This window comes from Pempheris klunzingeri, chromosome 2, assembly GCF_042242105.1.
Source record: "Pempheris klunzingeri isolate RE-2024b chromosome 2, fPemKlu1.hap1, whole genome shotgun sequence".
NCBI classification, from domain to species: domain Eukaryota; kingdom Metazoa; phylum Chordata; class Actinopteri; order Acropomatiformes; family Pempheridae; genus Pempheris; species Pempheris klunzingeri.
The window spans coordinates 29899450-29913458 of NC_092013.1; the positions used below are offsets into that span (position 1 = coordinate 29899450).

Below are 14009 nucleotides of genomic sequence, written 5' to 3' on the forward strand. Positions count from 1 at the left end.
CTTCTCCGTCCTCTCAGAGGGAAATCGTGGACTTTTACTGTGCTACATGTGTCTGACAGCTTTAGTGATGATGGTGAATGTTTGTGATGAACTAAAGGATGAAGAGTTCCTTTTGGACTGAGAGAACTCTCCTCCTTCCTCGGCTAAAGTCTGACAACAGGCTGGTTTAAGACTTTTTAGAGATCTGTGGTTCTCACAGTACAGCGACACCACAGCTGTATGAATCTTATAGACCTTGATGCACTGCTGTACATTAAACCACCCATCAGGACATGAAGGAGTTGAAATGAGCACAACCTTAAACATCTGCAGCGGTAAAACGACACATTAGTGCAGAAGGAAGATAAATGCAGGGACGTCAGATAGAACAGGAGGCGCTGACAGGGAACTTTTACTGCAACAAGAGCACTTGTGTTTTACTTTAAGTACATTTAGCTGATAATACTTTGATATTTTTCTGAATGCAGGACGTTTACTCAGAGTGAAGTATCTTCGCTGTGTGGTGTCAGTACAGACTAAGATGATCTTCTCCTCAGAACAGGGCCTACACAGTCTAGTTAGAAGCCTGAAGTGACCTTGTATGTTTTGCATGTGGGCTTGTGGTAAAATCAGTGGACCGCTGTGCTATTTATTCTGGTGGATCCTTCGTATTATAGGCCTGCTGCTTTTGTGAGGGACTGACAGTGATTAATCAAATCAGTAACAACTACCCCTCATCAGTGATTAATTATATCAAACTCAGCTCCTAAATAACACCTTGTTAATTCAGCAGGCACAATGGGGAGCTGACTTCCTGTTCTTTTAGTTTGCAGCAGTGGGGGTGTGGGGGCTGCGCCCATTGAGCTGATAGATTCCATCATCTGTGTATACAAAGGTGAGACGTTGAGGCTGCTCTCAGCAGTGGACTCAGTGATGAAATCAAAGGGACTGTGGCTCCCTGACGACACAGCAAGAAATAACAGCAACTCCTCTGATGCAGCGCTGGGGCCTTAAATATTTCATTAAAAGCAAGAGAGGCAATCTGCCTAAAACCGAAACCTCTCCACTGGCCCGCTCACAGGAGCGCATTTTCTGGGATACACTGTGGCCTCTGTCATATTGTTGCCTCCTCACTGACACGTCTGTGAACGCGTTCTGCTGTGGAAACAGCGCGGCGTTATGTCACCTTGTTGGCATATTTTCCACATGTTGGTTGAGATTTGACGACTTGTTGACAGAGACGGGTGTTTTTGCAGGACTGACACGAGCGTCGGTCGGTTTTACGCATTCACAAAGCCCGACCGTGTGTGTGTGTGTGTGTGTGTGTGTGTGCGTGCATGTGAGTGTGTGTCCTCCTCCCTCTCTGCATCTGACAGTGAGTGTCCCTCCCTCTTTCTCTCTCCTCCTCCTCCCTCTCTCATTAGGCTTTTCACCGGCAAAACACCGACACACTCCCTTTCCCTGGAACCGGGGAATAAGCGCGGAGCGGCGGCAGGAGCAGGGCTGACCTCCCCCGGTGCGCACCATCCATGATCCTCCCCTGGATGTCTGTCTGACAGGAGGGTATGTTGAAATATTCATATTTGTTTCGTCGGTGCCGTTCACAGCTCAGGCTTGGCTGTGTTGAACGATTTGTTGAATGTCGGGTTTGAACGTTTCCGACGTCTTTCTCGTCTATTTGTCCTTTTTACGCGCGATTCGCCAATAATTCCAGCGGTTTGTCATGTTGTCTTTGTGCTTTTAGCTGCAGTGGAAATGCATTTTATTCCAGCTGCGGCAGCTGAGGACGGACTTTGTCCGCCTGCCTGCCGTCCTCTACCGGGGATGAACATTATTGTGGGGATGAGGCTGAAGCAAGTTGCAGCGTCGGTTAGTGCCCACTGGCCCATCCAACCAGCAGACCTGCAGCCGGGCAGCTAGACCCCTCCAGTGCCCCCCATCTGCTGCCAGATGTTCTCACCCACAGCTCGGCCTTGACTCTGGTTTGGGATTGTTGTTCTTGTCCTTCAAACTTGGCTGCTTGCTTTGTGTGTGCTTTGTTTGTGTCTTAGCCTGTCAGATCAAACTGGATCTGTGGTTGGCTTAGTCAGTGTGTTCTCCAACACACCCATCGCTAATTATGCAACAGCCACACTGACAGACGCACATGCACACTGTGGACTACACCCCCTCTCATCAACACTTGTGGTTCACTCCCACAAAGTCATTTCATTTGCCTTTAAGACAAACTCAAGTGATGAGTCAATAGACTTTATGTTGTTTTTTTGAGCTGGCAGTGTAATAACTCCCCAGTTGTGTGTAAATGTTGTAAAATCCAGACTTGAGCTGAACGCTGTGGACACACAAAGCTACAGAGGTGAAGCAGCTCTCTGCCTGTCTTTGCCTGCGTGCTCAGGCAGGTCCACGGATGGAGATGGCCTCACCTTTTGCCCTCCTGGCTTTTGCTGCTTTTAGACAGTCACATACAGTATGAAGGAGGAACAGGTCGGATTCATCTTCAGGATGCTTTACTTGGACTTCTCTCTGTGGCTGTGCACCTCTGACCTGCTGTCACATGGCGTCTGTGTCGTTCACATCAGACACACTCACACACACACACACACACACACCGTAACTGCTGCGTCAGCCTGCCAGCCAGTCTGCCCCCCCCCCCCAAATGTCACCTGATGCTTCTTCTCCCCCCATAAGCGCCATGGAGCCATTACTTCATCAGCACCAGCTTCTCCACTGTTTGCTCATCAGTACTTCGACATGCATTTATGATCACACACAGTTCAGTCAAATCGCAGTGAATCAAAGATTCTGTATGGCCTTTTCTTCTTGCCGTAGTGTGTGTGTGTGTGTGTGTGTGTGTGTGTGTGTCAGTGACTGGGTGCTGCTGGGATTTCACAGCCCAGCATGCTGCCTACCGACATTTGCAATTCAAATGAGCATTTATGAGACATCCAGTGAGGCTGCAGCAGCCCTGCTCTCCTCTGCCTCTCATTGGAGCCAATCATTCCTTGCACTCACACGTTAACTCAGCCATTTCTTATTGACTTTTCCATTGGAACAGAGAGGAGTCGGGGCTCCTCTGTATGAAACAGCATCACAGCAGATTGTATTCAGGCGGCCATCTTTCCTGAGTAGTGCTTTACTCAGTATGTACTGTAGCTGATGGCACAGATATAGAGTGCTGCATAGTTGTGTGGAGCCACTCTGGTGTTACCAGTGATGGTGATGCAACATCTAGTGTGTGTGTGTGTGTGTGTGCACGTGTGCTGTGCTTCAGTGTCACTGCTGTTGGCCCAGCTGTATGTTGTTTCAAACGCCGTGTTTTTGTATCTCGGTGGTCATCTCTGTGGTCATGTCCCTTCCTCCCTGCTGAACACCGGTGACCAACCACACATGTGTGTATCTAACCCCAACCCTTACCCTGTGATACTATTTATGTAGCAGATGGCAATAACCATTTATTGTTTTCACTGACAATGGCAGAGTCTGCCTTTCTCGCATAGCATTCAAATGGCGTACTCAGACACGAGGGATTTACAGGAAACAAAGCATGCATGTACAGATGTGATATGGACGACATAAGCACATGAAATATGTGTGTTGCAGGTGACACTACACTGTAATTTGGTCGTCTTTATTGAAAAAATGCAGTACAAGTACCTCTGTCCCCCAATGGTGGCTGCACGTGCTATTTAACCAGTTTTATTAAAACACTCTGCTGTCACCACCAGTAAACACATGACTTGCCAAATTAACAGGACAGGAATCTCACAGGGCCCGTCCAGTGGTTCTCTGTGACTAAACCAGAAAGTTGGGGGACTTGTGAGAGACAGATAAAAAAAAAAAGGAAGTTTTGGTCACAGAGTTTGTGCAGCAAACATTTTGTGCATCTTAGATATCCTAACTTTCAGTTGCTAGTATAATTCAAGCCTCCAAAACCCTGGATCCAATCCTACATTTCCCATGATGCAACTGAACAAACCCTCCTAGCCTGCTGGGAAGACCTGGTCTCCAAGACCCCTGTTAATAACACAGGTTTTCTGTCAAATACTTGAAGTCTCAAGTCTTTCTGAAGATAACCCAGATGACATCATCAGGGTTATGACGACGTCATCGTGATTATTTTCTCAGACTGGAGAAAGCATCTCCAAAGTACTCAGTGATGAGTGCACTGACCTTTTCATGCATGTGTGAAATCAGTGAGCTGCTCCCTTTATGCACAGTAACTTAAACCTTTAAACAGCTCTGGGAAAAGTGACGCCAAAGTCTAAAACTCTGACTGGTCCTCTTCAACGGACACGAACAAGAGCTTGTTCTGAGGTTTTGTCAGCGACATGTTAAAGAAAAAACTTCCCACAGCACCTTGATTGGTTAGATGTTGAAATCAATATTTACAACTTTCTGTATGCAAATCAAACATTGTTTACGCACCACGTAACTCAAAGCTGATAGCTGATAGCTGTCGAGCAGCGCCGTGTCATTGATTGTTGCTGATACAGCTGTAAGTGCAGCGCGACAGTGGCACAGTGCTCTGCAGTTCTGTTTCCCCAGTGTGCACAGAGAGCTAATCTGGGAGCTAAATCTGTGTTTTACATGCTCTTTTATCAGCTTTGTTTGGCATAACTAAAAGAGGATAACACAACATCGCTGCAGCTGAATCCCACAACAGTAATCACACTGCTGTGTGCTTTTGTTTTTCTGGGAAGTGAATGAAGCGTCATGAAGCTGCATCCACTGCGGTCCTGTCAAACTCTGGTTACGCTGCAGACGTGAACATCACATTGTTTCACTGTGTCGTCTTTCGCGGTGGTGCCCTGGGTTCTACTGTCATTTTCAGCGCTCAAATGCCCTTTTCCTCCTCCTTTCATGTGTCGCTATTCCAAGCAAGTTGCAATCCTGTTGCTGTCTGTCTGATCAGAGCTTTATTTTTAGCTTTGGGTTTTACTCACACAGCTATGGGCGATTTATTGCCTTCCTCATATTGCATCATTCTGTCTTCACTCGGACGTGAGGAGAGAGAAAGAGAAGCTATTTCACACCATTAGACAGCTTTATTTCACCATTCTATTTCCCACCTTCAGCCATACGGCTCTTCACAGCTGATGGGAAGCATCACTTTGTCCTTCTGAAGGGGAGGCAGGGAGCTTTACCCTGAGCAGCTGCAGCTCAGCTCGCCCCAGCCTGATGACTACAGTGAGTCAGCAGGTTCTCCATGTTTTTTCTTCCTTTTTTTCTCTTCCTTTGCATACCTACACTCGTCTGCCTTGCTCCCTCTCGACCGCAGCCTTCTTTGAACAAATCCCCTGCCTCTCAAGGATGAGACTCATCATGTTGTTGTCTAGCTTTGATCTGGTGCAGTGGTACCCATGATGCCGCTCGTTCTTGCCTCCCCACAGTAAAGCAGAATTCTTATTTCAGGCAGAGGTGGTTCATGTGGGGAAAGAGAGCAGTTGCCACTTCCTCCAGGCCTGTTTGCCTTCGTTGAGATCTTTCTCTCTCCCAACAAGCAGAGCCAGCAGCTATTGTTTTCTTTGGGCCACTTCACTCTTGGCAATCATTAATTAGAGCCGTTGCATTCAACAAGTTGTGGAGGAAGGCTAATTCCATTGTTGATCTGTGTCCATTTTCCCCGATGATTAGTGCGCGATTGCCTGAGTCTCACACATTGTGGAAAGCTGGTGAATTGAGGAAAAATAGTCTGTGCTGAGGTCCATCTTAGTGCAAACTATTTATAAAGGCAGAAAACGAGACCTAAAAAGAGGATTAGGAAAGATAAAGATTAGAGAGAAAAAAATCACAACAATACCCTGCTTACTGCTGCCGAGTCCTCATCCAGAGAAATGTATTATGAGCATGATGAAGGTGCATGTTGCAGGTGTAGTAAAGTGAAGTTACTCAGGATGAATTCGTCCTCTGAGGAAGGTGGTCCCATGATCACTGTACAGTGATTAAAATATTGTTGCTGCTGCTGTGTGGTTAACGAGACATGCAGCTCCGCTGAGGAAGGTAGGCACTCTCTGACCTCTGCTTTATATTTCACTGGTAATTAGACTAACAGATGATGGTGCACATAATGCCCAGTGTAGCAGGAGGGTGTAGTCGCTTGGTGCTTGGTGGGTAGCGCTCACTGTTTCTCAGAGAGCAGAACTGTGTTTGTCGAGGGTCATGTCGGCTCTGTTTGTCGCAGTGGTCTGTGCAGCAGGAGACACACACAGACTACTCCCAGTCCCTTTGGGCCTGTCGTGTGCCTTCCAAACTGGTCAGACAGGTTGGGAGGCAGCCACAGCCACAGTCTCTCGTGCTCCACTCGTCGTACACTCACACTCGCTGTGTGTGTTTACAGTTCTCCCGTAGAAGCTGTGGAAGCACGTGACACATGCCTTGTGTGTTCTCTGTTTCCCTGTTTGGTTTGTAGCTGTGTTTCTAGCCTGGGAAGAATCAGCTGTACTGCTCTACACACACACACACACACACACACACACACACACACACACACACACACACACACACTGGACTACATGGCAGAAACTTACCCGTTGTTTACATATTCACTGCACCATCGAATCTCCACCAAACTTCATGTTATTGGATCATGTGTGAAAGTCTTCTACAGACTCTTTTGTCAGAGCTCATAATGCTATTAGTCAACAAAGTTTAAAGGATCATACTGTATTTTTGCATAATTTAGACCATATAGGGGAAAGTGGGTGTACATTAACATTACACGTAGACCAGTGGTTTTCACTGTGGGCCTCCACTTGAACAGTATGGAAACAACTACCCCATTTAGGAAAACTGGCAAATTAAAAGTATGCCGGATTAGCTGTTAGCAGTTCTTGTTTGCAATGTATGCATGATGTACCAACAACGGTTACAGGATTACTTTGATTCTGAAGAAAACTGAAAAATGTGAGGAAGTTCTGGGCAATAAGGAGCATCTTTCTCTGGCTTCTAATCGGATTTATGAACTCCACAGGGGGCGTGCCGCACAGTTCCTCTGGTGTACAGAAATATCAAAGCACTCCATAATGTTTTCTACTGCATCTTACAGGTAATAGGCTTCATTTAATACAGATTAGAATAATCAGCTTGTACAGACTGAAAACCTATGGCAGGGCTGCAAGTAATAATTATTATCATAATCAAATACATTTGTATATGATTTGTCTGATCAATTGAGAAACCATTAAGTATATAAAATGTCAGAAACCACTGACAAATGTCCACCACAAGATCTCAGAGCCCGTGGTAACGTGAAGCCATGGGCTGTTGATTTATAATCAGAGTGGATGTTCCCATCTGTCAGATCATACCTTGATTTTGCTGCAGCAACACTGGGTGGCCTTAATTGTTTGATTGTGTTAGTACCAAACCTAGAATCCAGTTTCCAACAGAACCCAGAGTCATGCTGCTGAGTGAGCAGCCGTGGTTTGTAGAAATGAAATGTAATGCTGTTGTTCTTTCGGGTGCCCCCACCCTCCCACACCCAGCCTGGGTGTTTGCGCTGTTACCACTCTCACTTCTCGTCCCTGCCATGACTTGCGAGGCTTCTCCTCATCACCAGAAGCCACTTGTTGTTTTGGCCCCTGCAGCTCCTTCTCTGATAGTTTCCCTTGTCAGCTGCAGGATCTTCTCTAACTGCTCCATGGCTTTAAGTGCCAGCATAAAATGTTTGACTTTGCACGCACTGATCATTCACGGGTTCTCCGTCATGCATCGATTTTGTTTTTCTTTTGTTTTTATGTTGGCAGCGATAATGAGAGGCTCCTTTATAATTCATGCCATGATTGATGTCCCTCTGGTAGCAGTTTTCATGCTGCAATCTCACCAGACCCTTTTTTTTTTACGCCAACAGCACACAGCGCTGCCAAACACTCCAGTCCACAGATTAAGATGCTTGGTGTTGGCTTTCAGCTGCCATTTAGAAACCATACCCACATGGTAGTGGTGCTTGGAAAAATAACTGATTGTGCCCAGAAAAGTTTACAAGACAACTCAAAAATGTTCTTGAGCGGTATTGACATGCTTTTTCAGCCTTAGTGTCTCTGTCCCTGTCTATACTAAAACAAATAGCATTGAGTTACTGGTTCAGCATCTTTTCATATCCTCTGACACTGACACCAACAACACAGAGAGCTCCTGTAGCTTCCTTTCAGCCCCAGCACTGATCCTAATAAGGAGATGAATGGCTCTATACAAACAGTAGAGTGAAGCTTGGGACTGGACGTGTGCCCATAGCCTCTCTCTCTCTCGCTCTCTCTTCCTCTTTTCTCTGTGTGCTAAAGTGAAAGCCATAGAGACACACAAGCTTGGTATGTTTAAGAATAAAGTGGCAGTCCTAAAAACGTCCACACAGGAGACATTACAGCCATGCCATTTCTGCAGGTGAATAACTCCGGTCGAAGGAGCATAGACTGTGGAAAAGACATTACCCGTTAGTTTGTAGAAGCCTCAAGTTTGACCTTTTGGTGGTCGCCATCTTGGTTCTTTTGATCTGGAAGTGACGCTTGATTTTTTTTTTCCTATGCGTGAAGACCTGCCTCTTGGTTTATGGTCTGCTTTCCTCTAAATGGGACCATGATTTACGAAATAAACATCACGCTGTGTTGAAGAAGACTGTAAACTAGTGACTGAGACCTTAAACTCATGAGGAAAATGTTCACTGAGCTGATAAATCAGGTGAGAAGTCGGCTCATTTTCTCATTGACTTCCATCCAATCACCAAACTTCTGTTTGGGAGTCGCCCCCTGCTGGACATTAGAAAGAATATAGGTCAATAACCACAATACAATCTTCACTCTTCGCTGAAAGGTAACATTTAGGAACCCTTTATAAAGATGACAGTCTTCCAAATTTTAGTGCCAGTCTAGGTTACTCAAAAGCATCGTGCATCATCTTATATTCTTGGTCGTGTTGTTTAACGTCCCTGTGATCAAGTGTGATTTTATATCATGGGTGGGGTTAGTTAGGTCTCTGAGAGCAGCACGAGCCATCAGAATGATTCTAATGTAGGACAAAAAGAGAAAAAGAGGATTGTGGGCAAATAGAAAATGAGAGACTGACACAGAGACACGAGAGACTTCACTGTGTCTTTAATGCTCCAAATGGTTCACAGTACTCTCTCTGCACACGGCCACCTGGAGAATACACGGTTTGTTTTAGATGGTTATTGGATCAGGTACTCTGCTGTGTGCGCTACAAGTGGAACACAGAAAATGTGGCTATAGGATGAGGATCTGCACAGCAGTGGTGGACGAGAGCTTTAGAAATATAATTAGTGGGGAATGGGTGTCACACTTGGAGGAAGAAATCAACACAGGGCATTTTCACCCACACTGTCAGTTCGATGCTGTCCTTGAGTATATTTCCAGGCTATATTAAGAAGCATACCCATAAAAGATAGTCCAGCAGTTGTAGTAATGATACAAATTTCAGCTCTTAACAAAATAAAACAGTGCATTAGTTCATATTTGAAATGTTTTCCTAATCTTCTGCACTAAGTAGAGTTGAGATGAAGTGCACAGGAAAGAGCATCAACCCTTTTTCCAGGTTTATGTACGAGGTTTGCAGGTGTTTTATTACAATATACAGCGAGATAAGAAGAGCCCATTGTTGGAAATCATTCCTGTGAAGGAATATGAATAATAAAAGCTTCAGAATTATTCAGGTTATTGTCTTCACTCTTATTTATTTCTCTCAGCAGAGAGTGGGAAGCTCTCACCATAAACACTTGCCTTGTAAAGCGCTTTGCATTGGCACATGTTGCATAACGGACAGGAAAATGTGGGAGTGAAATAGTGCACTATCACAACATTGCTTCGGATTATATATATTTCTGTTGGTCCTTGGTAGCAGGCGGTACTTCTTTTCACAGCATATCTGCGCACTTGGTGTTTTAAGTGTACATCATGTGTGAATTTAATCCCCCACCCAAAAAAAAAAATAATAGAGTAACTGTGTCCCACAGGGCCGGTGTATCTGGGATCTGGGATCTGGGATCTGGGGTACAACAGCAGCCAACCTAGATCAGCTGTTTACTTTAATATGGCAGCCTCCTATTGACAGCATCTTTCACACAGACGCAGCCCGGGCGAGTGCTGGTTCATGAGGTTGGACTGTGTTAACGAGGGATGAGTCAGTGCTTCTGGTCACTTACTGTTCAGCCTGAGAACAAACTTGATTCTGTCTACAAAAGTCTACGTTGAGATATTTGAACTGACATAACTAATGTCATGTGGGCTACCTAACGTATCTCCACCTCCATAACTAATGCGCTTATTTTAACCCAAACCATCGCCTTTCCCTCCTCGTAACCACGTCATTTTGGCGCCTATATCCAATGAAATTGTGACCTGAAATGTTTCTCATCAAACATTTTAAAAGTGGAAGCAGTCGTTGCATATTTATTATTGCTAGCTTGACCACAGAAGGAGATCGTGCAGTTTTGACAGTTCTTAAAAGTGCCTTGGTATCTATGCACCATCCAGTGAGGTCAGGTTGGTTTGGATAAACATGAAACTGCAGCCAGGAGTCTGTTAACTCTGCTGAGCTTAAAAACTGTAGCAGGGAGAAACATGATTAAAGAAACAAGAACACGTGAATTAGTTAATTAAGAAGAAACGTGAATGAATGAGCTTTAGAGGACTTTCTCTTTCAAAGGTTTTCAGGGCACCTGACGAAAGTGACAGGTGTGTTTTTGAAATGTTTTCTGAAGCTGTAAACAGGTAAATGTTTGGTGTCTGTGATCTGCTCTTCCATCTGCCTGCACTCAGACTCAGCCACGCTGGGCCGTGTGCTGCCATTACAGTTTTCAAATAGACAAACAAACACGGCGAATGAGATAACTCAAACACTGTCACAGTGACGTGTGACTGGAATTGCGCCCCCCAGCCCAAAGCTCCATGAACAAATGTACGTGGCTGTCATCAGTCACCTCTCTGTGTTGCTCTGTGTAGTCATTTAATCCTGTAACACCTTGCCTGAAAACCAGATTCATAATTCATGTTTATTCCACAGTCACATGTTTAATATTTCATGTCTTCTGGGGACCCTTTCTTATTTATTTATCATTTATCATTTTAATCAGGAAGTCCCAAGGATCAGCGTCTCCGTAACCCCACTTCATTTTCACATCAGGAAACAGACACGCTGCTCCAGAGATTGAGCAGCAGGCAGACTACCAACCAAACATTTTCATCACGTTTTCTGTGTTGGTCTTCGAACCCTCCCATGTCCGACTCGGTGGTGCTGCTGCTCATGTCAGATTGTTCCTACTGGGGCTGGCCGGGGGGTTTAATTACATGTGGGTGGTGCCACAGGAGCTACTGTAGCATGTCACCGGTGCTCTCCTGCTGTTCTAATTCCCTCTCTTCATTCCTGCTGCCGCTGCCTGATTTTCCCTAGTTTCTCGCTCCTCTTGACAAGGTTGTTTGATGACGAAGTAATGCATTTTTTATCACACTGCTAAAACACTGACGCTATCAGAATAGTTTATCAATCTGTTTGTTCATTTGATAGGGACAGAGCATGTTTATGAGCATCAGTATAAAAAATACACAATGTAAACATGCCAGAGTTAGCGAGAATGCTAATTGACATTTGTAGTAGTCGTCCCCAGGCGGGTAACGAAAACAAGGACGTTACAAGTGACAATATTGAAAGATGAATATACAAATTAGCAAACAGAAAAAGACATAATATATTGTAAAACATGTCAGGTTAAATCTAATCTAAGATCTAAACTCCCATTAAACCTGCATGGACTGATGAAGGTGCTATGGTGAATGTGTTGGCAAGCAGTGGCTCATTTACACACTCAGTCAATTGTCAGTAACGACAGCATTCATTTTCCTTTGATTTCTGTGTCCACCGGATGAGTTTAAGTCCAATTTTTAGCTCTATTTTGGCCTCCACCAACTCTTCATGGAAGTATCTGATTGTAGCACATAGATGGTTGACTGGACAAGGGAGAAACAGCAGCCAAATAAAGCACATGAGATGGGAGTAGTGCTCCTCAGATACTAGGCACTCTGACCTTCGAGGCTGGCGTGGCTGTCTGAGAATTACCAGGTAGGAACACAGACGGCCTCAGGGATGAGACGCAAAATGCTAAATATGTTCCCTTGAATCATGCCTCCTCTCTCATATCATTCTCTTCTGCTTTCTCTCTAAGTTAATGTTGTCTTGAAGAAGACCCTCAACACACCACTGTCATTTGTCCTGTCTTCTTATCCTGGAGTGCACTGTATTACCCACACAACGCTCGAGTAAATCGATCACCTCGGTCTAAATGGAATGAAATATTCTTCTGTGTTTGCACCCACACTAGCTGATGTGGATGTGGATAATTGATTGATGTGATTTTTGCTGTATGTGCAGCTCCACGGACCTGACCAGCTTTGTGCCCATGGCTCTCTGGAGCGTTTGGCTGGTGAACAAACAGCAAATGAAGTGGCTGTTGGCCGGTCAGGATGGGCCACGTGACATGAGTTCACCTATCTGTGTTCGCTCTCGTACGTCAGTTCTTCCTTCATCACTGCTCGTCATGCACACATTCATAGGCCACGCTTATTATACTTTCATAGTTTTTGTATTTCATGGTTTTTCGGCAGCTCCTGTCCAGTGAGGCTTTGTTGTGCTTGCATGAATATTTAATGTGAGAATATTGAAAGTACACATTGGTCCAGCACATTAAATGTTGTCATTCGAATGATTGGTGAACGAGGGAAAACGCAGCACTCTATTAGTTCTGATTTGTTCTGTTTTTGCCTTTGAGCGTTGTTCAGTGCAGAATTGAGGCCGAGCCATTTGTCTAATTCATATAATTATATCTGTGAATTTCTCGCCTCAGAAGTTTTGCAGAAAGTCGCAGTGTGTGTGTGTGTGTGTGTGTGTGTGTGTGTGTGTGTGTGTGTGTGTGTGTGTGGCTTCAAAGATGATTGTTTTTTTTCCGATTTTCAGAGAAGTGAAACAGCCGTACTTAGATTGATAACCATGCAAATTAAAGAATATATTTTGATTTTAAATTGATTTCTTGAAACATAAGTGTAAGTAATGGACCATGCATGCATTTAAATTCTGTAAGTAATTCAAGTGTAAAACAGAAACTCTGATTGATTCTGACAGACATTGTACTTAAGGCTTGCAGGACATAAATTCACAAAATTCACGTTTTATCACTTCAGAGCCTCATACCTGTAATTCCTTCTGACAATATATAATCTCCACCTCGAAAAGGAAGTAAAACCTGAACTTGACTGAAACTGAACTTGACAGGCCCTGACAGACTGCGAGTCTTCCTCACACACAATATGTACATTGTCTTGCCACGCTCAGTTTTAAGGGTTAGGCTCATTAGAGTCAAACGCACAAGGGGAGACTGACAGTCACAAGGGAACCGTGTCTCAACATGAAGGAGTTTAGTTAGCTTTATAGTTTGGTGTTTCAGACCAAACTGTAAAGCTGCAAAACAGATTCTTAAAATCTTGAGATGTGTCTGTGCTTTAGGTTTTAACTACTGAGCCAGCAGGTCAATATGCAGCCCAAAGAAATGGATACCAAATGTTAAAAATCGATCCACTAAAAATGAAGATTTAGCTCTGAAATAGCAGCTACCACACAAAGGAGACTTACTGTGTTTGAAGGCGACCAGTCTACTCGCTCCTAATTTGTCTGGAGGATACTTCATCCACCCACTTTGTCTCTCTCCTCTCTCAGTATTCCTCCCTCCCTCGCCTCCCGCCTTTCCACTTCATGCCCTCTCTGGGCAGCATTGCACTTCTTCAGTCACCCCTCCAGCCATCCGTGGTTCTCGTATTGATGTGACGTGGGTATCTCGGCCAGACCTGGAGGGAACATTGATTGAAGGGGGGGACAGGTTATTAGCCACCTCTTTTGTTTATCAGGCTGAACAGACTTCAGCAGAAGTGGAGAGCAGGAAGCGGAGTGGAGATCAATGTCAGATTCAGAGCAAGGCTCTTTATCACGCCGCATCAATCACAGGTGTCTGCCACTGACTCATCCTTCATACTTATTTG

At 44.7% G+C, this 14009-nt stretch overlaps 1 protein-coding gene across 1 annotated transcript in view; it reads left to right on the forward strand.

Moving 5' to 3' along the window:
• Positions 1 to 1429: 1429 nt before the first annotated feature.
• LOC139218608 (band 4.1-like protein 1) overlaps positions 1430 to 14009 on the forward strand; it is a 59001-nt gene continuing 46421 nt past the window's right edge. The window contains exon 1 of the mRNA XM_070850248.1: positions 1430 to 1542. The gene's annotated coding sequence lies outside the window, so the exon portion shown is untranslated. The remainder of the gene's footprint in view (positions 1543 to 14009) is intronic.